The 27241-nt window shown below is 40.5% G+C and overlaps 1 protein-coding gene across 1 annotated transcript in view; it reads left to right on the top strand.

Annotated features, from left to right (window-relative positions):
• The first annotated feature begins 3220 nt into the window (after nt 1-3220).
• Nucleotides 3221-27241, top strand: part of LOC132401337 (fibropellin-3-like) — a 67303-nt gene continuing 43282 nt past the window's right edge. The window contains exon 1 of the mRNA XM_059983466.1: nt 3221-3248. The gene's annotated coding sequence lies outside the window, so the exon portion shown is untranslated. The remainder of the gene's footprint in view (nt 3249-27241) is intronic.

Here is a 27241-nt window from a genome sequence, read left to right as displayed (position 1 = left end):
TGGAATGGGTTGCGGGCAGAGGTGGAAATGATAGGGTCCTTTAAGAGACTCCTGGATAGGTACATGGAGCTTAGAAAAATAGAGAGCTATGGGTAAGCCTAGGTAATTCTAAGGTAAGGACATGTTCGGCATAGTTTTGTGGGCCAAAGGGCCTGTATTGTGGTGTAGATTTTCTATGTTTCTGTGTTTGTAGATCTCTTCAGGCAATTACACTGAAACAGGACTCCACTCATGCTTTGAAGACCACAAGTGGCTTGTACAATCTGTTGGGAACATCACTGAATTGCTCAGAGACGCTCAAAAGTGTGTTGCTTGCTTTGTCCATGGATCTTTCTCTGTTTGTCATGTACGTGACTGACCCGAGAGAAAATCACAGGTTTCAAATGGCATGCTTTATGAATGGTTTTCCAAAGAAGTCTTCCCGTACTTCTGGCCTTTAAATGGTCGTGGATATGATTGAACTTAGGGTTTCTTCCCAACATTAGGACAGCAGCCAGAAGTCTGGATCTCTGAACAGCTTGAGTTGAAATTCCAGTTGGCAGTTGAGGAATTGAATTCAGCATCAGCGATTGGGATTTAATTCCTGCCACTATCTGTAAGGAACTTTTAACGTCTCTCCATGACAGCATGAATTTTCTCTGGGTGCTCTGGTTTCCTGCCACATTCCAAAGATGTATGGGGTTAGTAAGTTGTGGGTATTTTATGCTGGTTCAATGGAAAAAATAATCAGTCATTCTTGCCCAATCTGGCAAAACATGTATCCAGATCCATCAGTATGCCTGATTCTTAATTACCTCCTCTGTGCCAAGGCAATTAACGATAGACAGTAAAATGCTGTCAATAAATACATCAAAAGTATCACTTGGCTGTGTCAGGGATACCGAGCAGATTCACCTGTTTGGTTACTAGTATTAGGGACTTCTGGATGAAGAGAAACTGTAGGAGTTTGAGCAGTTCTCCTTATAGCAATAAGCTTAAGGAGGATTTAATAGAAGTTTTCATAGTATGAACATTTTTGACAGTAGTCTCAGCTGGAAGATTGTTGTGAACTAAAGGACAGGTTCTTTTTAAAAGATAATTGGCTAAGAGTTAGATTGAGGAGTTGTTGCTAAGAAGAGATGAGATTTTTTTTATATGCAACATATAATTATGATATAGAGTGCACTGCCAAAAAGCCAGATGAAAGCAGATTAAGTTGTAAATTTAAAATGGGAATTGGATCTGTGTTGAAACAGAAGATATTTTATAGGGCTATGAGAAAGAGCCAGACTGGCATGATGACTCAAATGATCTCCTGTGTTGTAAGATATATGACTCTGTTGTCCACTGTGGCACAAACATTTCTCATCATGTCTACATGAAAACTAAATGCCTTGTTGTGATGTGATTATGTTCTCCAATATAATTACACTATCATGATTCAATTCCAAGTCATTTTCACTGATTATCCCAAGTGAAACTTAATAACGATGGGGCTGGGCTTATTTGGAATGTGTTTTTTTTTAAATGAACTCATTGTGTGGCAAGTGGCAAAGAGGCCTTTTTATGTATATCACATTTTAAGATAATCCTGATTGCCTCATTTCTATTTTTGAGTTGTCCTGATATACAATCAAGGATCATCTGACTGTTTTCCTTGCTTCAAAGGATGCATTCCTTGTTTTTGACAACCCAAACAGAATGGCTTATCCAGGGTGAAACCTGCCCTGCATGTATTATAATAAATTGTTGATTCCTTGAATTAGTTTTCCATTCTTGATAATTGCCGATTAAGCAACATACAGTATATAAACTAAAAACAATAAAATGCTGGAATAATATTCCAGGTCCAAGACCCTTCATCAGAACAAGTTCATCCACCCACCATAGACATACAATCCCTCTACATCTCTATCCCACATCACGAGAGTCTAAGGCCTCTTTGCTCCTTCCACGAGCAAACACCACAAGAGTTCCTCTCCACCAACATACTCAATTCCCTGGCTGAATCTGTCATCACACTAATCTTCTCAACTTCAGCTGCACTTACTTTCTCCATTTGCACTTGCATGGTCTAAGCAATGCCTGTCTTTTCCATGGGATGTGGGGATCATCTTTTCTTTCAGCATTAGGGCCACTCACCCAAATCTGTGTCAATTACATTAACGAGTTGTTGCTCCGTCATCCAATACTCAACGTTGACTATTTCCATATTGCTCTCATCTGCACATAGTGCATCTCTGAACTGCTAAGCTAACAAACATCAAGACCAAACCCTATCTCCTGTAGCAATCTTGATTTTTCTTCCTTTCATCTTGCATTCTGTCAGGTCACTAATCTTTTCTCCCAGTTCCTCTTCTTCACTTTCATTTGCTTGAACAATGAGGCATTCTGGACATGAGCCTCTTCCTTCATCCTAAACTGTGGTTTTCCCTCTACTATTGTGGTCAGAACCTTGACCATATCTTGTCTATTTCCCAGACTTTTGCACTCATCATGTCTCCTCCTGGATTGAGAAATGACAAGAACTCTACTGGTCCCTCGTCAGTCCTGACAAAGGACCTTGGACCTGAAACATTTATCCTATTTATGTTTCCACAGGTGCAACTGCTGAGTGTTTTCAGCATTTTCACCTTTTATTTCAGATTCCAGTTTTGATAGTTTTTAAAATGTTTTTAAGCAAGATAAATGTACTGTCTTCTTCATTCGATGTTATCTTGCATCAATTCAAAGAATTTTTTTAAATTTAATATCCTTTGAGACTTTGCAGCCTCTTAACTGTTAAATAAATGGAGAATTCATCAGATACAATTAAATAGCAAAGGCATCTTATCTCCATACAGTATTGAACTAGAGCACATTGGTTCAATTTTGACCCAACCTCCTGAGCATTTTCCTCTAGTTAATCAATGCGGAGGCTGTCTATTCCAATAGCTGGAAATGTGGAACTGAGCAGCACGGAGTACTGCCTGACCTTCAACTTCTGAATATGGTACCTTCCAGTCATTGAAAGCTGGCACTTCTACCAATTCACTTTCTCTGGATCACTGGATATCAATTACTTTTTATTAAAGACATGACAAATGATTAAACAGAAAATTACTGGATATAAAGTCAGGCTTCATTGCACTTGGCACAGAATGAGTGGCTACTGATTTCTTAGTGCATGGTACAACTCCCCAACCAACCTCTACTGTCTAACTGATGTATTTCCCTCGCACTGCAGAAATACTATTTACTGTACTCCCAAGCCCTGTTCATCTCAAGAGGTTAGTGCATCAGTCTTCTTCTTTTTTAGTTAAGAATATGTCTTAAACTACTCACATAGGTGTTTTTTATGAAAGCCCACAGATATTGTGTGAAATATCAAATTATTTTGCCATTTTTCATTTGTTAAAGGAAATCCCTTTATTACTTCTCCTATCTCATCCTTTAATCGGAATCATTTTTACCAAATAATGAGCTCTATGGCAATTTAATTGTGTTCTTGTTTCCTTTCACCTTTCCTTCACACTTTTGCTGGAACCCTCCTCCTTCATTCGTCCTTAACCTCGATGCCTTTAGCTGTCTCCTCATTTTCTAATTTACATCTTCTCCTTGAATATATTTGAGGTGATTTCCTATCAACAGTGTGTGCTGTTAGTAGGCACTGAAAGCAATATTTTGAAATGGTATTTCTAAGTAAATTCCAGAGCATCATCACAAACTTCTATCCTGATTTCACTTCCAAAATAGTTTAATGGGAAGTAAAGCATTGATATTCCTGTGCGGATATTTTTATTTGATCATATTGAGGTCAATGTCATATTTTTACCCCTGGGGACAAGACAGAAGTACCTTTAATGCTGTTAATCGAAGTTTGACTTAATTAACTGAAATATTAAGCTGAGTATGCAGAATGTCCTTACAAATTTTTTCAAGATTCATACTTATATTCATGTTGCTCATCTTCTTTCATAACAACTTAGCTAAAAGGATGCAAGCAGTAATTTGCCAACAGGTAGCTATCTGGAACTGATATTCCATGTTCTATGTTTCTGATAACTTTCCCACTCCATTGAAAAGACTCCAGCCTAGAAATTCTGTTTTGTGTTGTAATATTGATGTGCATCAGAATTTATTTTGTTGGCTATTCGTGAAGCATACTGCTTGAATTCTACAAGTCTCTTCTGTGTCAGTATTGCATCTGATTCAGTAATGTGGGAAGGTGCATGGACCAGGACATGCTCTCCAGCTTCTAAAGCAGGCGAGGCAGGTCTTAACATTACTTCAGTGACTTTCCGTGACAGGTCAGTAGTGTAGAAGGCTTTTAAAACAGGCTTGCTCTGTGGTATAACTTAAAGGAGCTGCCTGAGTGGACCCAGACCACAGAATCTGGTACAGGGCTTCAGACAGATTCTCTTTAACTTATAAAAAAGCAATGCTCAAGGAGATATATACAGAAAGGTGTTAGAAAAAAAGGCCAGCAATAAGCAACATTAGGAAGAATCCCATCCATCCTGCTCGTGGACTGTTTGACCCACCCTCATCAGGGAAGAGGTTATTCGAAAGCAGTTACTTCCCACAAGTTAGTAAGCTGAACCCACCCATCACTACAATTTTATCATTTCCTGCCAGTCACCTTATTTACAGATACTCCTGCACCTAGCTTCAATTTCTGTACATACACTCAGTCTATACACTGTATATAAGTTAACATTATGTATTTATATTTTTTGTTTTTTATCGTGTTCTGTCTGTTTGTGTTTTCTATGCAGTGCAGGACCATGAATGACGATCATTTTGTTCTCCTTTCCACTTACGTACTGAAGAATAACAATAAACAATCTTGAAGCTTGAATCAAGGCAGTTCTGACTCATCTGCCTCCTAATTTTATGTCCTTCACCCTTGTTATTTCTGTCCACTGTCCTGTCCAGTTGACACTTCCAACCCACATCCCTGATTTCAGCTTATCCTATCGGTCCCAATCTTAGAATCACAGGAACAATGTTGTCACCTCACTATCTCAAAGACACACCTTGGACTTTTTACATAATAGAACCTGACAAAGACAAACCCTCAGAATAAACGTCTTCATGTATTTTGTATGAAACCATTTCCCAAGAATGAAAAATATCTCCAAGATAGTTGAGCTAATTAATGTGGTCAATTTAATTAAGCATGATAAAACAAGCATATATAACTTGTGAGTCTCTTGCATTACAAAACTGGTACAGCTAATATATTAACATAACTCTCAAGAAACTCTATCTATTTCAATATCCATCTCTCAGAAGGACAATGTTAATCTATGATAGTCACAAGGCTTTTAATCAGACATCAGACAGGAAGTGGAAGTAGAATCAAAGCATTGCCAAACTATACAATCAAAAATATGATCTTGCTGGAATTAAGGAGATTATTATTGGGGACAGAGCTCTGTCTGAGCAAAGACAATACATCTTCTGATTTAACGATGATTGAGATGGTGATGTATTCATGATTATGACTGTGGTCATAACAATAATGGAAGAGCAATTGAGATCTGGAAATGGAAAAAGTATAATAGCTGGCCTTTTGGTGTTTTTCTTCCTTGCAAGTCCCTGGTTTATTTGGATATTCTTTACTTAAGTAACAGCAATAACATGAAGTTATTGTCCATATAGTACTTGGAGATGTTTCAGATAATTGTTATCAGAACTTTAATACGAGTCATTGTTCAAAATCTTAATTTGAAAAAAAGGATGGCACATACGGGATTTATGCAATTTAAGTCTTCAGAAAGAATATTAGGCTTTGTGTGCACTGTAAAATGACAGTGAGGTTCTACTACAGTTGTACAAGGCCTTGGTGAGACCGCACCTAGTATATTGTGTGCAATTTTGGTCCCCTAATCTGAGGAAAGACATTCTTGCCATAGAGGGAGTACAGAGAAGGTTCACCAGATTGATTCCTGGGATGGCAGGACTTTTATATGAAGAAAGATTGGATCGACTAGGCTTATACTCACTGGAATTTAGAAGATAGAGAGGGGATCTTATTGAAACGTTTAAAATTCTAAAGGGATTGGACAGGCTAGATGCAGGAAGATTGTTTCTGATGTTGGGGAAGGGGGGGGCACAGTTTAAGGATAAAGGGGAAGCCTTTTAGGACCGAGATAAGGAAATACTTCTTCACACAGAGAGTGGTGAATCTGTGGAATTCTCTGCCCCAGGAAACAGTTGAGGCCGGTTCATTGGTTATATTTAAGAGCAAGTTAGATATGGCCTTTGTGGCTAAAGGGATCGGGGGTATGGAGAGAAAGCAGGTCCAGGGTTCTGAGTTGGATGATCAGCCATGATCATACTGAATGGCGGTGCAGGCTCGAAGGGCTGAATGGCCTACTCCTGCACCTATTTTCTATGTTTCTATGAAAATGAGTACCAAATTAAATAAATTATTAACATTGTATAATCTGCCAGGGTAAATTCAATAGGAAGTCAATTTGTCAGAAAATTTAAACAGAATACAGTGATGTCACTGAAACAAAACACTAGCAGAAATAACAGACCTTCTTCATTATTATTTGTGATCTAATTGAAAGACCAAGGAATTAATCAGTGGTCGAAGTTGGTAAACCTTTGATGAATCAGTAATGACTGCATTGCATGACCAGTTACTGTAATATATGAGCTGCAAAAGCATCAAATAGACTTGGTATTCAGACTGTGATGAGCTCACTATCTTAGCTGAAATGTGAATAAGTTTTGAATAACGTCCATGCCTTTTGGTGAGTGGTGAAAATCAACCAGGTTTTCTGCTCCTGGTTGATCTGGTGATAACTGTTGGAATTCATAGGGGAGGACAAGGCCTTAGTTTTGTTGTTCTTCATCGGGTGAAGTGTATTGCTGAGGTTTACACATCAATAACCATCACTGGAGTATTGCTCATACAGCTGACCCTAAACATTTATCCTGGTACCAAGGATTCTAAGCCTGTTTTCTGACTATAAAAATTAAAATAAAAAATAATAGGATAAAATAAGAGTGTTATGAGTTGTGTTCTGCATGAATTGTATGTCTCACTAACTCCATGCCTCTGAGCAACCCAGTGTGCTGGCAGCAGTGACTTGCATCCTGAATGCAAGCATTAGAGCATCAGGCTGATGATCAAATATATTTCCAGACAGTTGAAATTGATAAAACATTTAAAATTATCAACAAGACATAAAATAGATTTAACTGACATATAGGAACTAAAATATAACTATTTCCTCAAATAAAATTTTAAAAAAATATTAAATGGTGATTCCATTCGAATTACAAGCTTTGGCACCATCACAGAAGCCATCTACAACCAATTCAATTCACTCCACATAATATTAAGAAACACTTAAGAAGGTTGGATATAGGACTAGACAACACCCCAACTATAGTGCTGAAGACTTTCACTCCAGAACTGGCTATCCCTCTGGGAAAACTATTCCAGCACAGCTTTTGCATTACCAGCTTTTAAGCTGCATGGAAAAGTGTCTTGTTAAAAAAAAAGGACAAATCCAGTTTGTCAAATTACTTTCAATCATCAGCAAAAAGAGATTGAAGGTACTGTTGGCAGAGGGGATATGACCATTACTGGACATTGCCTTGGAGAATGTAGCTGGGTAAGTAGAAGGAATATTAGTGGGGAACAGTTTGAAGACAGTGATCTTAATTCCTAATAACTCAAAATAGCAATTGACAAAGATAGGACTGAATCAGGAAAAAAGAACATAGAAAAATAGAAAACCTACAGCACAATACAGGTCCTTCGGCCCACAAAGTTGCACCAAACATGTCCCTACATTAGAAATTACTAGGCTTACCTATAGCCCTCTATTTTACTAAGCTCCATGTACCTATCTAGAAGACTCCTAAGAGACCCAATCATATCTGCCCCCACCACCGTCACCGGCAGCCCATTCCATGCATTCACTACTGTCTGAGTAAAAAAGTTACCCCTGAAATCTCCTCTGTTCCTACTCTCCAGCACCTTAAGCCCGTGTCCTCTTGTGGAAACCATTTCAGCCCTGGGAAAAAGCCTCTGACTATCCACATGATCAATGCCTCTTAACATCTTGTACACCTCTAAAAGGTCACCTCTCATCCTCCTTCACTCCAAGGAGAAAAGGCTGAGTTCACACAAGCTATTCTCATAAGGCATGCTCCCCAATCCAGGCAACATCCTTGTAAATCTCCTCTGCACCCTTTCTATGGCTTCCGCATCCTTCCTGTAGTGAGGCGACCTGAACTGAGCACAGCACTCCAAGTAGGGTCTGACCAGGGTCCTATATAGCTGCAACATTACCTCTCAGCTCCTAAGTTCAATTCTACAATTGATGAAGACCAATACACCATACGCCATCTTAACCACAGAATCAATCTGCGCAGCTGCTTTGAGCATCCTATGGACTCAGACCCCAAGATTCCTCTGATCCTCCACACAGCCAAGAGTCTTACCATTAATACTATATTCTGCCATCATATTTGACCTACCAAAATGAACCACTCACACTTATCTGGATTGAACACCATCTGCCACTTCTCCGCCCAGTTTTGCATCCAATCAATGTCCTGCTGATAGCCCTCCACTCTATCCACAACACCTCCAACCTTTGTGTCATCAGCAAACATACTAACCCATCCTTCCACTTCCCCATCCAGGTCATTTATAAAAATCATGAAGAGTAAGGGTCCCAGAACAGATTCCTGAGGCACTCCACTGGTGACTGACTTCCATGCAGAATATGACCCATCTACAACCACACTTTGCCTTCTGTGGGCAAGCCAGTTCTGCATCCACAAAGCAATGTTCCCTTGGATCCCATGCGTCCTTACTTTCTCAATAAGCCTTGCATGGGGTACCTTATCAAAAGCTTTACTGAAATCCATATACACTACATCTACTGCTCTTCCTTCATCAATGTGTTTAGTCACATCCTCAAAAAAATTCAATCAAGCTCGTAAGGCACGGCCTGCCCTTGACAAAACCATGCTGACTACTCCTAATCATATTATACCCCTCCAAACGTTCATAAATCTTGCCTCTCAGGATCTTCTCCATCAACTTACCAACCACTGAATCACTGGTCTATAATTTCCTGGGCTATCTCAACTCCCTCTCTTGAATAAAGGAGCAACATTCTCAATCCTCCAATCCTCCGAAACCTCTCCTGTCCCCATTGATGATGCAAAGATCATCGCCAGAGGCTCAGCAATCTCCTCCCTTTCCTCCCACAGTAGCCTGGAGTACATCTCATCCTGTCCGGGTGACTTATCCAACTTGATGCTTTCCAAAAGCTCCAGCACATCCTCTTTCTTAATATCTATATGTACAAGCTTTTCAGTCTGCTGCAAGTCCTTACTACAATCACTAAGAACCTTTTCCATAGTGAACACTGAAGTAAAGTATTCATTAAGTTCCTCTGCTATTTCCTCCGGTTCCATACACACTTTCCCACTGTCACACTTGATAGGTCCTATTCTTTCACATCTTTTCCTCTTGCTGTTTACCTACTACTAGAATTGCCATTGACTAGAAGCAAGGTCTTAATCTCGACGATGGCCAATTACATGAGAATAAAACAGGACCTGGCAAAGGTAGACTGAGGGAGTCTAGTTGAAGGCAAGGCCAATGAGAGCAATGAGAAGATTTCAAAGGAGAAATACTTAGAGTTCCTGGCCATCATATTCAAGAAAAGGTGAGGGTCAATGGTCACAATTGCAGGAATTTTGGATGTTTTGGGAAGGCATGGAACATGTCTCAAACATGGGCTGGTAATGGCAGTAACAGTTTTATCACACCAAAGATGGAGGCAATGACCAAATTCAACAAGAAGGCAACTACCAAACTCCTCTTGACATTCAATGGTGTTACTATTGCTGAGTTTTAAACTATCGCCATGATAGAGTCACTATTGGCTAGAGACAGAGCATAATTGGCCACATTAATACAACAGCAGGTCAGAAACTAACTATTCTGAGGTGACTGACACTTTAAGAAATTTCTACCAGTTACAAGATAGAAATAATAGGACTCATTTCACTTTACTGGAAAGGGTATAGTACCAACTCTGCAGAAACTTGATATCAGATAAGACAAAAAGAGGGCCATTGATTGAGACCCTATTTACTACTCTAAACATTCATTCATTCACCACCAGCTGAATTAATTTACCAACTCATAAGATTTTTGGGATATGCAAACCAGGCAGTTGGAAACCTATTTAGAGAAGAAGTTAAACATTGCATGCATGAACGAGAAGTTGGAGACCATGATGGATGATTGTACAGCCTGATCACAATAAATCAGCATCCTGCTGAGAAGTTCTGTATGTCTGTAAAGAATAGGGTGGAAAGAAGGAGCCAGTAGAAATTGATGCTTCAGCAGGTCAAGTTGTGATTGCTGAGTGAAAAGAATTTGTCTTCACGTCTACACTGGCAACAAACTGATGGTGATTTCAGAAACTGTGATAGAAAGCAAAGCTCCCTCATCTAATTGTACCTGAATAAGAATCAGGTTTGTTATCATTGACATAACTTGCAAAACTTCTTGTTTTGTGGCAGCAAGACATGAAATTTACCCAAAGTTCCAAATAAATAAATAATGCAAAAGAGGAATAATGAGGTATAGTTCATGGCACATTCAGAAATCTAATGCTGGAAGAAAAACAACTGTTCCTAAAATATTGAGTGTGTGTCTTACAACACCATTCCAACCTCCTAGCCCAGATATCAAATATATAGCTCGAATGGGCAGATATCAAGAGTATGAATAAACTGTCCAGCTACCCATGACAAGAAATCTAAAGTGTTCCACTTTGAGCTTAGAGACCTTCAATGGGAACTTACCAGGATTCACTTGAACGAGGATGTTGTATGTTTGTATAGCCTGACCTGTACATACTTATAATCTCTCAAAGACTCTGAACATTTCTGTTCTCCCTCTACACCAATGACTGCACCTCCTCCAACCCCTATGTGAAGCTTTTGAAGTTTGCAGACGACACCACCGTCATCGGACTCATCCAGAATAGTGATGAGTCTGCATATCGACAGCAGGTGGACCAACTGGCGCTCTGGTGCAGTCAGAACAATCTGGGGCTGAACACGCTCAAGACAAAGGAGATGATAGTGGATTCCCCCCTCACAGTCCTCGGCAGCCCTGTGTCCACCGTGGAGAACTTCAGGTTCCTGGGAACCACCATCTCTCAGGATCTGAAGTGGGAGCAGAACTTCAGCTCCATCCTGAAGAAGGCCCAGCAGCGGATGTACTTCCTGCCGCTCTTGAGGAAATATGGTCTGCCTCGGGAATTGCTGCTGCAGTTCTATACTGCAGTCATTGAGTCTGTCCTGTGCACCTCCATCACTGTGTGGTTTGGAGCCACCACCAAACAGGATAGAACCAGACTACAGCGCACAGTGAGGACTGCCGAGCGCATCATTGGAGCCTCCCTGCCCTCTATTGTGGACCTGTACTCTTCCAGGTTGAAGAAGAGGGCGGGGAACATCATAAAGGACTCCTTCCATCCTGCGCACGGACTGTTTGAACTGCTTCCGTCTGGTAGGTGCTTCAGATCCCTCCAGACTAAGACTAATAGGCACTGGAGTTTTTTCCCTATTGCGGTCACTTTGCTGAACAGTTAACTGCCGGTTAACTGTCGGTTAACTATTACTTGGATTGCACTACTTGTATGTATAATCTATATTTTCATTTATATTTATCATCTGTTATGAGCAGAGAGACAACATCTGCCGGAAGTAAATTCCTTGTATGTGCACAGGTACTTGGCGATTAAAGTCTGATTCTGATTCTGATTCTGACATTTCTTGCCATCTGTTAAGCTGAATTTTAGAGGCCTTGTGAAGGTTGCTAAATCACAAGATAATGACGAAATACCGATGTGTGTGTGTTTTTTTTGGGGGGGGGGATCGTTGCACGCTGCTGCTTATGTACAGGAGGGTGTAGCTGGAGGGGACTGTGGGGTTCTCATGTTTTACTGTCATTCATTCTTTGAGGCACTTCTCTGTTTTCGTGGACACTTCTGAAGAAAAAGCATTTCAAGATGCATATTGTATACATTTTTCTGACATTAAATTTGACCTTTGAACCTTTGAAGAGACATTATTACGAGAGCTGAGTTCATTGCTGCTGTTCACAGTACACAGCAAAGTCAAAGCTGCTATCCTGCAATGTCCGAATCAGATTTAATATCACCGGCATATGTCGTGAAATTTGTTGTTTTGAGCAGCAGTACAGTGCAATACATAGTAACAGAAACTATAACTTACAATAAGAAATATATATATATATATTCTTAAACATCGGGCATGTCTTTATACATACACACACGCACGCACACACACACCAAGTTTAGTAATGATGGTGCCACTTTTTTGAGGTATCACCTTTTGAAGATGTCCTCAAAATCGGGGAGGGTAGTGCCCATGATGGAGATGGCTGAGTTTATGACTTGCTGTAGCTTTTACTGATCCTGTGCAGTAACCACTGAATACCAGATGGTGATGCATCCAGTTAGAAACTCCCCATTGCACATTGCAATTTGGTTGATGTATCAACTCTCCTCAGCTCCTAATGAAAAAATAGCTGCTGCCGTGCTTCCTTTGTAATTGCCAGGTTACATCCTCAGAGATGTTGACACAAAGAAACTTGAAGCTACTCATTGCTGATCCCTCAATGAGGACTAGTGTGTGTTCCCTCGATTTCCCCTTCCTGAAGTTCATAATCAAATTCTTGGTCTCACTGATGTTGAGTGCAAGTTTGTTGCAACACTACTCATCCAGCTGATCTATCTTTCTCCTGTACACCTCATCATCACTGTCTGAGATGCAGCCAGCAATAGGTGTGACATCTGCAAATTTATAGATGATGGTTGAGCTGTGCTTAGCCATATAGTTATGGGTGCAGACAGAATAGAGTATTGGGCTAAGCACAGAGTTCTGAGATGTACCAGTGTTGATTTTCAACAAGGAGGAGATGTTATTCCCAATCTGCACAGCTGTGGGGTCTCCTGATGAGGAAATAAAGGATTCTGTTGCAGCAGGAGGCACTAAGGCCTAGGTTTTAGAGCTTGTTGATTAGAACTGAGTGTATGATTGTGTTGAACACTGAGCTGTAGTCAATAAAAAGCAGCCTGATGTAGTTATTACCATTGTTCAGGTGATCCAAGGTTGAGTGGAAAGCCAGTGAAATTGCTTCTGCTGTAGACCTTTTGCAACAAAAGACAATTTGCAGTAAGTCCAGGACCTTGCTGAGGCAGGAATTGATTCTGACCATTAGAAACCTCGCAAAGCACTTCATCACAGTAGGTGTGAGTGCCACTATGTGATATTAATTGAACCAGTTCACCCTGCTCTTTTCGGGCACTGTTTGATTGTTGCCCTTTTGAAGCATGTGGGAAACATCAATTGCAACAATGAGTGATTGAAGATGTCCTTGAAAACTTCCTCCAGTTGGTTGGCACAAGTGCCTTATCAGATGCACCATCGACACATGATACATTTCAAGGGTTTACCCTCTTGAAAGATGTTCTGACATTGGCCTCTGCGACAGAGGCTACTTTGCTGTATTACTGTTGTGTATCAAGCATGTAGATCAACAGTATGGTAGTCTTTCAGTAAAGCCTCTTTGAAAGGTAGAGCAACAGCCGCTGGCCAAACAATGTTTAGCTATCAACCTCTGGGTGTCACAAATTCTACAAATACTTGTATATCTAGAGTTTAGTGATAGTTTTTGTTTTAAGCAAGTGAAGTGGAAGGACCAACCTGATGTCAGAACTCTTCATCATCCTTTCAAAGCAGATGTGGATCTGCTAGATCCTTCAGCTTCTGTTGAAATGGATGTGGTGCAGGAGCAGACACCTCAAGATGTGCTCACTGTCTATTTATGTTCTCATGAAACCATGTTGAAGGAGCTTTCTCAGCCCATTCCATTGACATTTTACTTTCCTCACTTATTGCCTTGTGACCAGCTTCACATACCCATCAATTTGTTTTTAGTGTTCCTACAGCCTTCCTGCACTCAAAGTAATTAAATTATCAAAATCAGATTTATTATCACTGACAGATGACACAAAATTTGTTGTTTTGTGGTAGTAGTACATTTGAAAGAGATAAATCGATAAATGAGTAAAGTCTTCTCAGGCTTCCAGCCAGGTATATGTATCAATTATAATCGACATTTTGACGATAACTTCTGCCATCTTCATCAGGGATGATGCCTGGGCATGTCTAGTCCTACGCTCCTGAGTGATTAGTCCTCATCCAGTCAATTTCTGCTCTCCCCCCACTTTATTCCAGTTCTGACTATGGCTTTGTTAAAAAAAAATTCCTCTAGTTTTATTTCAATGGCTTCCTTTACCAGGCAGCTCCAAAAGCCTTTGGTGCAGCACGGTAGTTTGGTGCCATCGAAGTCAATCCTATCAGGTGTCCGCTCTCCCACCCTTTGAGACTACCTGGTAAAGGAAGCCATTGAAATAAAACTAGAGAAAAAGAGTGCTAGGAAACCATGAGATCCTTTAATCAAAATCTAAAAATTACAAAAATAAATAACCCATGTAAATATCCCAACCTGGTGTTTTAGAAAGAAATTGGAACACATAGCAGAAAAGCCCAGAGTCACATGGCAGGAGGGAAACGTGCAAATTCCAAACAAAATACCACAGGCCACCACCAAACCTGGGTCACTGAGGCTATGAAGCAGCAGGACTAGCTGCTGTGCCAACGTGCCACCCTTAAAAGAGCATACAGGATGAATAAGGAACGCATGAGGCAGATTGATTTTGTAAACAGGAAATTGCTGTTGTGCACTTTTGTATTCAGCAGCAGACTCACAAAAAATAACATTCGGCTGGGTTCCTTCCTGATTCAATCATATGGAAAGGGGGCAGGTGTGACAGCAAAGGCAGTCTAAGGAACTCAGGGAGGATCCTTGCACTGTTTTCAATACCCAGCAGTGAACAACCAGAAAACAAAATGTCCACTCATCCTCAAGTCTCTGTGTGTTTTAACCACTGAGTTTTAAGCTGTAGCTGTTTTACATTGCATGTTGCGATTATGATTATAGTCCTTTGGCAAAAAGGGCAGCCATCCATTTTTCCAGTGAAAGAATAAGCTGACACCACTTTGCTTTTGCCAGTTGTTCAATGTATACTCAGTAAAGATTAAATAAAGCCTCTCACATCTGCAGTTGTTGCTAGAAGCTTGTTAGTTTTGTACTTGTGCCCTTCAGTTCTATGATCACAGTCCAAATTAAACAGTCTCCTGACAGCTACGTTATCCATGTCCCTTATCAGTATATAAATATTCATTTATACCCTCAAAGGCCTGAAAAGTAGTGGCAATGTTACCTTGTGTGTTTGCATATGCATGGAGAAATATACAAAGGAACATTCATAAGAATATAGGAATTGAAATGCACGTAAATCTCTTGAAATAGCACTAAACAGCCCTCAAGAAGAAATTGTAGTCAATGGGAATTTCATGTAAGAAATGGCCCCCAAAACAAGTACTCTGTGGTCACATTTTAGGTTAAAAAAAATAAAGTAGTCACTGAGTATATGTTCATGGTCTTCTGCTGTTGTAGCCTGTCTTCTTCAAGGTTTGATGTGTTGTGCATACAGAGATGTTCTTCTGCACAGTACTGCTGGTTTGTTGAGTGAAACACAGGCCACTGACTGTGAATAAGCATATTAATCATTTATTTACACAGTGAAAAGAATGAACATTTAAGCTCCCACAGGTTACATAAACTACAGAACTAAATATTCAACAAACAGATACTTAGTTAAAAGTGCATGCAGAGCATACCTTCCCAACATTTCCGGGGACAAAAGAGAGTGTGAACCTTCCACGCATGTTACTCTTTATAACCCGAAGTGTTTGAAGCTGGACACTAGATGCCGTGGCATGCAAGCCAACCAACAGGGAAAAAAAAGCATTGTAGACTTTAAGTGAACCAATCACTGACCAGCACAATAGAAGCAGCTTTTGACTGGTAAATAAGACATGTCACCTCCCCCCCCTCCCCCACAAAACACCCTCTAACCTCAAAAGTCATGACACCATGATATTCAGGTGCTCAGACTTGTAACACCCCCACAAACTCCCTACATATAAAACTGTGGTGAACTACATATACCTGTCTGGACACACCCCCGCTGACTGCTCCTGTGGCTCCTCCCACAGACCCCTGTATAAAGGCGATCAAGGCCTGAGCCCGGCCTCTCAATCTCCAGGATGTAGTATGGTGGTCACTCACTGCTTGTTCCTTCTTCCAGTCAATAAAGCCGATATCTTGCCTTACGTCTCAAAGTGAGTTATTGATGGTGCATCAAAAACACAAGAACAAAACCCAGTACTGAAAACCTTGTATTCACTAGTCATCTCCTGGTACATCAAAAACACAAGAAGAAAACCCAGTACTGAAAACCTTGTATTCACTAGTCATCTCCTGGTATACTACAGTAGTCCATCAGCCTCCTGGTGCCCCAAAAGGCCACCAGCCTCACCCCAGAGTGTAATTGCCAATGAACTGGGCCCCAATTAATCTTATACACTAACTTCCAGTTGTGATCGGCCAGACAAGTGACGTTCCCTGACTCATCAGGAATGCAGGTGCAGCGTTCTCAAACAATAACAGTACAAGTGTCACAATTCTTTGTGAGAAAGTAATCTAAGCCATGACTATAAGTTCCCGGGACAGTCCATGCACCGCACTGTGAAAAACTATCATCCAAAACCTTCCTTCCTCTGTAATAACCCTCTTAGTATGCCAACCAGCATGAGCAATGTCCTCATCCAAGGCACTAGGGTGGTCTATGTACGGCACCAAATATTAAATTGTGGGTGGCCAGTGTGCATGCCCAGTAGGGACTAGGAACTGTATGCCCAGTAAGTCAGCTTCAGTGTCCAGTGACTGCACTCCTTCATAACACCATTTGGCATAGACACAGCCATCTCAGAATACTGTTCCTGCTCATGCCAGCGATCCACCTTGTAGCTGTTTTTATCATACCACCTATACCAACATTCCCCGTTAGCAGGAGAAATCACCTTCAGAGTCAGGACCTTCCAATTAAACAAATAGTACAGAGAGAAACACCAACCCTTAAAGCATTTACTCCACCGTGCCTATAAGGCAAGTCCCTTAAGACTGTTGCTATATTATGATTGAGGTTGGCTGGAATAGTCTGCTCCCTCCTGGGTCCTCCTGAGTAGCCAAATAATTTCACCTAACCGTCTTTTCCTTGTCATCAAAAGGGATCAAAATGAGTGACATCCCCTCTGTGATATAGTAAGATATCCTACACAAATGCAGCAATATGACCTGCTGGTCTGGTGTGTAAGTTAAAATGCCATTCCCAGGAATGTATCACAGGATCTTACACTGTAAGACAGCATCCACCACTTTGGCATTCTGTAATGCAGGGAGATGGAAATGCATTCATTCCTGATTAGTCACTGAGAATTTAGAAAACATACAAAAAAAAAACAAAAAATAGTAGAATTGCTTCCCAAAAGCATATGTCCCTCTGAAATGTGGGCTTTTCATGTACAGAATAAAGTTACCCAGATTTCTATGGCATTAACCCAAATTTCACATGGCTAGTATGAAGTATGGGTTAACCCTAAAACCAATTGGATGGAAAACAAGTAACAGATTAAAAGCACAGAGAAGAAATAAGCAGCAGACTAAAAATGCAAGAAACAAATAAGTAATGGAAAAAGGATCTAGTGCTTTCCCAGTCTATATGATGAATAGACTCTTCTCGGGCTTCCAGCCAGGTGTATGTATTGATTATAACCATCATTTTAATGACAAATGTTGCCATCTTCTTCAGGGATGATACTGGGTATGTCTAGTCCAGTGGTATTTATATCCCATGTAGTCTGTCCCTCCTGATTGGTTAGTCCTCATCCAATCAAGTTTCCACTCTCCCACTTTGTTTACAATCAAATTCGAGTTCTTACTTAGAGAGAGACATTTGTCTTTGTTAAAATTCTTTTTATCTAGTTTTATTTCAATAGTTTCCTTCACCAGGCAGTCCCAAAAGCCATTGGCGTGGCACAGTTGTGTCGTACTGGAGAAATCAGCGATGGCAGAACACAGCATTTGCAATGGCCATTGGATTGACTCTGACTAGTCTCTGTGGCTGAAGATTTTGACCTCATCACTTTTTTTGTACTTGTTGTTCTTCTCTCTTTTTTTTCCTGACCATCATTACATTCATAACTCATTATTAAGACCTTTGCAATCCAAACAAATAGACTTTTTCATATACTTTTATCAAAATACTTCATATCCTTTATTTAAATAGCCATCTACTAGGTCACTGCTGAATTGTAAGAGCAGGACTAGCACTGGAAATGTAATATTCCTGATGGACAGTTCATGGTGCAGTTTACAAAGGTTTTATGTTTCTTCTAAATTTAGCTTTTAGTTATTCTGATCTGGCTTACATGTATTTATTAAAGCCTCATATACTTTGCACTTGGCTTTCTTTTAATCAAAGATCCCTTTAACTATTTTTCTATGGATTTACCTCTGTGTTCACACTTCCAAGAAACGAAAGAAATGATTCTATAATTTACATAGAAGCTTTCACAACAATTGACCATCTCAAAACCATACTTTCTGAAGAGTACCCACTTCTGTGGAACATGATTATTTGTGAGTTCTGGTCTAATTTGTTCTTTTATTTGCCTTTAGTGTTCTTCCATTGCTGGGTTTTATGCTTGAGAAATTACTTCACACTTTGGTATTTACCTTGCATCTACCAGATATCCACCATCTATGATTCTCATGTCGTTTTAATTGTTTGAACCTTGTTTTTGGTTCTTAAACTGACCTATCTAAAGAAAGATCAAAAATTGCCATGTTGTAGGATGTAGATGACCTTTGTGTGTTTGTTCTTCTCTTACAATGATATTGCAGTGAAGACCATGCCCTCCTTGCTTTGCAATAGACAGAATTCACACTGCAGTTTGGGAGCAGTTGCCTTGCTACTGGAAGAAAGCAGTAAGGGAGAGGGTTGTCCTAAAGATGATTTTCCCTTTGCTGGACAAATTTCAAAGGAAATTTGCTATCAAAGGACATATATGTCACTTTATACTACCCTGAGATTATGAAAATCTCTTGTTCTCTTCCTGAGAGTTTGACTGACTTCTCTGCTGTGTCTATGTCTCTGTGCACTCCCCTAGGCTAATGGCCCACAGATTATCACTCTTTTGATACCACGTGTGCACTTTTGGGTAAAGCTCAAAGGCGTTGCCTAACTACCCTGGCCAGTTCTCAGCTCACGCTTCATGGTCCAACCAATTAGCAACTAGCATAGGCAGTTAAGGTTGAAAAATGTCTGGGTAATTTTCATAGCTATATGCAAACAAGAACAGATTAACTGTAAATTTTTTCTTGTTGAGGTTCTCACCTGGTCTGTAACACCAATTCATCGATGATCAACCACTTCTGACACCATGTTGTGCTCGATATTGAAGTATAGTACAGAGCATAACAGCACGCCAACCCTTGCAGGCTATTCCACTGAATGTTATTGATAATGTTGCTTGTAGAGAATATGAACTCTTCCCATGTGGTAGTACTAACTGAGTGGCATAGGAATGACACTATTAACTACCACAACACTACACTATCGTACCACCCCAAATAAGCTGATTTCTGAATAAAGTCTAATGAAAGTGTAGGTGATTTTCAGAGAATGAAATTCAAGGATCTTGGCTGGTTGTCTACTGTTGTGTTGGAGGGAGTGCTGTCAGTGATGTTTTTTAAATGAACCGTCACATTGAAGCCTTAACTGCTCTCTAGGGTTGATGGAAAAGATCACTCGGCTATATTATGAAAAAGAGTGGGGGAGACTACCCTTGGTACGTATTTGTTTGTGCCTGCATGTACATAACAGGGAAAGGAGCAAGGTACTGCATAAGAAATGGAATGTAATGGTCTTTTTATCTTTGGAAGGCCATCTCGCTGATGAAGTGGAAATTCTGAACCAAACTTGAATCAGCGAAGGTTGCTCAACAGTTCTGGTAGGGCTTGAATGTTATCACTTCTTATAAAGTTAAATCAAGCGAAATGGGAGACTGTAGAGCTTTGCTTCCAGATAAGCTTAATGCCTTTTATGCTCACATTGACCTTCAAAATATAGAGGAACCATTACAAATTCTCCCATCCACTAATGTTCCTATGATTTTAGCCTCTGAAGCTGACGTGCAAGCTGCTTTCATGAAGAGCACCTGGCCTGGACAGGGTACTAGGCTACATACTAAAGACCTATGCTGATCAACTTGCTGGTGAGGTCACTGAGATCTTTAACCTTGTGGTTTGGCAGTGTATGGTATCCAACTGTTGCAAGCAGGTTTCAATTATCCCAGTGGCCAAGAACAGTGTGGTGACCTGCTACAATGACTATTGGTCAGCAGCACTTATATCCACAGTTATGAAGTATTTTGAGAGATTGGTGGTGAAACATATCAACTCCTGCATGAGCAGTGACTTCCTTCCATTACCATTTGCCTACTGGAGCAACAGCAACACAGCGAATACCATCTCATTGACTCTTCACTCATCCCCAGAACATCTGGACAACAAAGATGCATACATCAGGATGCTTCTTATCTACTACAGCTCAGAATTCAACACCATCGTCTCCTCAAAACTAATCAATAAGCTCTGAGACCTTGGCCTCAATACCTCTTTGTGCATTTGGATCCTGGATTTCCTGACTTTTCAGTCAGTTCAAGTTGGCGACTACATCTCCCCCATGATCTCAATCAGGATAGTTGTACCACAAGGCTGTGTGCTTCGCCCCCTGCTCTATTTGCTTTATACTCATGACTGTATGGCTGAACACAGCTCTAATGCTATTTTCAAGTTTGCTAATGACACCACTGTTGTGGGCTGAATCAAAAGTGATGATGAATCAGTATGTGGGAGGGAGACTGAAAATCTGGCTGAGTGGTGTCATAACAACAACCTCTCACTCAGTCAGACCAAAGAACTGATTATAGACTTCTGGAGAAGGAATCCAGAGGTTCATGAATCTGTCCTCATTGGAGAATCAGAGGTGGAGTGGATTTGCAACTCTAAATACTTAGGAGTTATTATTTAAAAGGACCCGTCCTTTTAAATAAACTGCATGTAAATGCAGTTACGAAGAAAACTGAGCATGACATCTCCACAAACTCTGAAACAAGTGAAGGTACATATATTGACTGGCTGCATCTCAGCTTAGAATGGAAATACTAATGCCCTTGAATGAAAAGTTCTACAAAAAATAGTGGATACAGCCCAGTCTGTCATGGGTAAAGTCCTTCCATTATCTCACAAAGGCAGCATCCAACATCAGGGTCGCCCAGCACCTAGGTCATGCACTCTTCTGCCATTTGGAAGAATGTACAAGAACCTTAGCACTCGTACCACCAGGTTTAGGAACAGTTACTACCCCTCAACCATAAGGCTTTTTAACAAAAGTAAGTACTTCACACAACAACTTCACTTGCCCCATTATTGAAATGTTCCCACAACCAAAAGACTCATTTTCAAAGACATTTCATCTCATGTTCTCTGTATTTATTGCTTATTTATTTATATTATTGTTTTCTCATTTTAAATTTGCTCAGATTTTTATCTTCTGCACTCTGGATGAACATCCTAGTTGGGCAGTCTTTCATTGATTCTGTTACAGTTATTATTCTATACATTTATTGAGTATGCCCACAAGTAAATGAATGTCAGGGTTATACATTGTTACATATATGTGCTTTGATAATAAAATTTACTTTGAACTTTGAACTTCGAAAAATTACACTCAAATACAAAATCAGCTGGGCTGGTTCTCTTCCATGACTGGATTTGTCTCCTTTCAGTAGCCATGACTATGATATCTGTCAGTCCCCTTGACTTGAACTTCTTTTGCCAGGTATGGATGATGGATGACCAGAACACATATGTTCTGGTCATGTTCGATATTAAAATAGTTTTGGATGTCAGTATTTTCGACAATTTCTAAAGCAATCAGAATCAACTTACAACCTAATAAATTGACTGTTCTTTTTGGAATAATTCCTCAAAATATCCATAGTATTTCTCTGTCTGACCAAAATATGATTGTGTTTGTTACATTGATAGCTCAGAGGGCCATCTTGTTGAAATGGAAGGATATATCAGCTCCTACTTTGTCACAATGGTTCTCTCAAGTGATGCTGTGTCTTAGCTTGGAGAAAATTAGAAGTCAAACCTTTGAACCTTTACTTGATTTTGAGAAGAGATGGGGCTCATTTGCTCATTATTATCATTTCAGTTAACTGACAGATTTCCTCCATGATCTAAGAGTTATTTTTTTTTTGATATATCTTTTTTTCTTGTTGGCAATTTGATGGTTATTTTTAGAAGCTTTCTGTATGACGCATGGCTCCGGGGTTGTACCCCCAATGGTTTTTTTTTCTCAATTTTCTTGCGTAGTAGGGTTTTTTTATTAACAAAAATTTTCAATCTTTAATATAATTTCTTTTTTGTGGCATTGTAAGTGTTGTTACTTTGTTGTACTTGTGTTACTTTGAATAATAATAATAAAAAAAGATTTGAAAAGAAAGGATGATGTGATTGCACGTTATCGTGGGAGGGTTCTCTTGGTCTAACTTTAAAATTTCAACAGATGAACCAAATATTCCAGAGATCTGAAAATTTTTTCAGTTAGGATGGTGGAAGCCCTTCAAAATTGTTTGAGAGCAGTGATTTGTCTCTAAGAAATATATCTTCATGATGGAATGCAAGCTGTGATACTAAGCAATGGATTCACACCAGGACCATATCAAGTCAAGTCAAGTCAACTTTTATTGTCATTTCAACCATAACTGCTGGTACAGTGCATAGTAAAAATGAAACAACGTTTTTCAGGACCATGGTGTTACATGACACAGTACAAAAAACTAGACTGAACTACGTAATAAAAAAAAACACAGAGAAAGCTACACTAGACTACAGACCTACACTGGACTGCATAAAGTGCACAAAAAACAGTGCAGGCATTACAATAAATAATAAACAGGACAGTAGGGCAAGGTGTCAGTCCAGGCTTTGGGTATTGAGGAGTCTGATAGCTTGGGGGAAGGAACTGTTATATAGTCTGGTCGTGAGTGCCTGAATGCTTTGGAGCCTTTTTCCAGACAGCAGGAGGGAGAAGACATTGCATGAGGGGTGCATGGGGTCCTTCATAATGCTGTTTCCTTTGTGGATGCAGCGTGTAGTGTAACTGTCCTGCATCTGTAAATGGCAGGAAGAGACACCCCGATGATCTTCTCAGTTGACCTCACTATCCTCTACAGGGTCTTGCAATCCGAGATGGTGCAATTTCTGAACCAGGCAGTGATGCAGTTGCTCAGGATGCCCTCTATACAACCCCTGTAGAATGTAATGAGAATGGGGGGTGGGACATGGACTTTCCTCAGCTTTTGCAAAAAGTAGAGATGCTGCTGAGTGTTCTTTGCTATGGAACTGGTGTTGAGGGACCAGGTGAGATTCTCCGTCAGGTGAACATCAAGAAATTTGGTGCTCTTTATGATCTCTACCGAGGAGCAGTCAGTGTTCAGCGGGGAGTGGTCGCTCCATGCCCTCCTGAAGTCAACAACCATCTATTTTGTTTTGTTCACATTAGGAGACAGATTGTTGGATCTGCACCAATCCATTAGCCGCTGCACCTCCTCTCTGTAAGCTGACTCGTCGTTCTTGCTGATGAGACCCACCACGGTCGTGTCATCGGCGAACTTGATGAGATGGTTCGAGCTGTGTGTTGCAGCACAGTCGTGGGTCAGCAGAGTGAACAGCAGTGGACTGAGCATGCAACTCTGGGGAGCCCCGGTGCTCAGTGTGATGGTGTTGGAGATGCTGCTCCCGATCCGGACTGACTGAGGTCTCCCAGTCAGGAAGTCTAGGATTCAGTTGCAGAGGGAGGTGTTCAGGCCCAGTAGGCTCAGCTTTCCAATCAGTTTCTGAGGGATGATTGTGTTGAATGCTGAACTGAAGTCTATGACAGCATTCGAACGTTAGTGTCTTTTTTGTTCAGGTGGGTTAGGGCCAGGTGGATTAACAAGACCAGCATCAAGCAAGGTGCTGTTAATTTTTTTCGAGTGTTTCCCTTCTTTCGTTCAGTGAGTTTCTAACTAGAATAGAACTAATCTGTAGGATAAAGGAAGACTATTCGATCCATATTACATTTATCTCAGCACTCAGATCAATCTAGTTTTAGTAACCAAACTGAAATACATAGACAATGTTTGCATTTACAGTCATGCTAAACTGAGCTCCAAGTCACTGTTAACTGGAGCATATGAGAGGATAGGCAGTATACACTGCATCTGCAAAACAGAGGTCCTCTACCAACCTGGCCCTGCTGGACAGTACTGCACAGCAGTGGTAGCAGAATAGTTAGCATAGTGTTATTACTGCACGAGTAAGTTGGGTTAAATTCTGCCCTGCATGTAAGGAGTATGCACATTCTCCCCTGACCATGTGGATTTCCTCCAGTTGCTCTGGTTTCCTCCTGTATTCTAAGGACATGTGGGTTAGTTTGTTAATTAATCTCATGGGTGTAATTTGGCAGTATGGGTTCATTGGGCTGGAAAGCACTGTAACTGGATAACTAAATAAATGGATACATAAATAGATAAATATATTGATATAGATAAAACTCCCTTGGAGAATGGCACTCTGGAAAATGTGGAAAACAATGATGAATAGATTAAGCAGCACCTTCAGTGTGTTATCGTAGCCTGTAACAATCTGTGGAAGGAAGATATTGAAGATCAAGTTCTCAGACTTGGGTGAGACCAATGGTAGTGGTGATTCACACCCTTCACATGCAGCTTTCATTTCCACCAATAACAATCCCACTCAATATTAAGGCTAGCAGGAAGGAGTTTAAGAATGAAATTAGGAGAGCCAGAAAGGGGCTATGAGAAGGCCTTGGCAGACAGGATTAAGGAAAACCCCAAGGCATGCTACAAGTGTGTGAAAAGCAAGAGGATAAGATGTGAGAGAATAGGATCAATCAAGTGTGAAAGTGGAAAAGTGTGTATGGAATCGGCGGAGATAGCAGAAGTACTTAATGAATATTTTGCTTCAGTATTCACTATGGAAAAGGATCTTGGCAATTGTCGGGATGACATACAGTGAACTGAAAAGCTTAAGCTTATAGATATTGAGGAAGTGCTGTGCTGGAGCTTTTGGAAAGCATCAAGTTGAATAAGTCACTGGAACCGGATGAGATGTACCCCAGGCTACAGTGGGAGTCGATTGAGGAGATTGCTGAGCCTCTGGTGATGAACTTTGCATCATCAATGATCATCAATGAAGACGGGAGAGGTTCTGGCAAATTGGAGAGTTGCGAGTGTTGTTCCTTTATTCAAGAAAGAGAGTAGAGATAGCCCAGGAAATTATAGACCAGTGAGTCTTATTTCAGTGGTTGGTAAGTTGATGGAGAAGATCCTGAGAGGCAGGATTTATGAACATTTGGAGAGGTATAATATGATTAGGGATAGTCAGCATGGCTTTGTCAAGGGCAGGTCATGCCTTACGAACCTGATTGAATTTTCTGAGGATGTGACTAAACACATTGATGAAGGTAGAGAGGTAGATGTAGTTTATATGGATTTCAGCAAGGCATTTGATAAGATACCCCATTCAATGCTTATTGAGAAAGTAAGGAGACATGGGATTCAAGGGGACATTGCTTTGTGGATCAAGAACTGGCTTGCCCACAAAAGGCAAAGAATGTTTGTAAACGGACCATATTCTGCATGGAGGTCTGTGTCCAGAGGTGTGCCCCAGGGATCTGTTCTGGGACCCTTACTCTTTGTGATTTTTATAAATGACCTGAATGAAAAAGTGAAGGATGGGTTAGTAAATTTGCTGATGACACAAAAGTTAGGGGTGTTGTGGCTAGTGTGGAGGGCTGTCAGAGGTTACAGTGGGACATTGATAGAATGCAAAACTGGGCTGAGAAGTGGCTGATTGAGTTCAACCCAGATAAGTGTGAGGTGGTTCACTTTGGTTGGTCAAATATGGCAGAATATAGTATTAATGGTAAGACTCTTGGCAGTGTGGAAGATGAGAGAGATCTTGGGGTCCGAGTTCATAGGACACTCAAAGCTGCTGTGTAGATGGAATCTGTAGTTAAGAAGGCATATGGTGCATTGGCCTTCATCAATCGTGGGTTTGTGTTTAAGAACCAAGAGGTAATGTTGCAAGTATATAGGACCTGGTCAGACCCTACTTGGAGTATTGTGTTCAGTTCTGGTCACCTCACTACAGGAAAGATGTGGAAACTATAGAAAGAGTGCAGAGGAGATTTACAAGGATGTTGCCTGAATTGCATGCCTTATGAGAATAGGTTGAGTGAACTCTGCTTTTTTTTCCTTGGAGTGACAGTGGATGAGAAATGACTTGATAGAGGTGTACAAGATGATGAAAGGAATTGATTATGTGGATAGTCAGAGGCTTTTACCCAGAGCTGAAATGGCAAGCAAGGGAGGGCACAATTTTAAGGTGCTTGGAAGTAGGTAAAGAGGAGATGTCAGGGGTAAGTTTTTTACACAGAGAGTGGTGAGTGCATGGAATGGGCTGTCAGCAATGGTGATGGAGTCGGATACAATAGAGTCTTATAAGAAACTCCTGGAAAAGTACATGGAGCTTAGAAAAACAGAGTGCTATGAGTAACCCGAGGTAATTTCTAAGGTAAGGACATGTTCGGCACAGCTTTGTGGGCTGAAGGGCCTGTATTGTGCTGTAGGTTTTACGATGTTTCTAAATCCACCAAATGCATTTGGAAGGATAAGCAAATCATCTCCAGTGTCCACTCCCATGCCACCTTCTGCAGCATTGGGACCCTGGATGCACCATTGAACAGAACATATTTTTTGATTACACAGTAACTAAACAGGTACTGTATTCTGAGTTCTGTCATTCTCAATCATCTCAATTACTCTTTTAAGATGCAACATTCCCACTAACCTCTAGGAATTCCTGACCCATGAGCATTCAAAGCAGAAAAGTGTCATTCAGGATGGTGTTGAGATCCTCAGATCTACCTGGTAGATGCAGGAAGTAGCCCAGTATAAACTGCAGAAGGGGCGCTTTATCACACAAGTACCCACCCATCTCGGTTACTGAGTGTTGCATGACCTTGTATGTTCTCTCAGAAATCATTAATCATAAACTCTAGGTTATGTCCACACA

Source organism: Hypanus sabinus, chromosome 10, assembly GCF_030144855.1.
Source record: "Hypanus sabinus isolate sHypSab1 chromosome 10, sHypSab1.hap1, whole genome shotgun sequence".
In the NCBI taxonomy this organism is placed as follows: domain Eukaryota; kingdom Metazoa; phylum Chordata; class Chondrichthyes; order Myliobatiformes; family Dasyatidae; genus Hypanus; species Hypanus sabinus.
The sequence above is the reverse complement of the archived record's forward strand: the minus strand, read 5'-3'. Positions and strand labels throughout refer to the sequence as shown.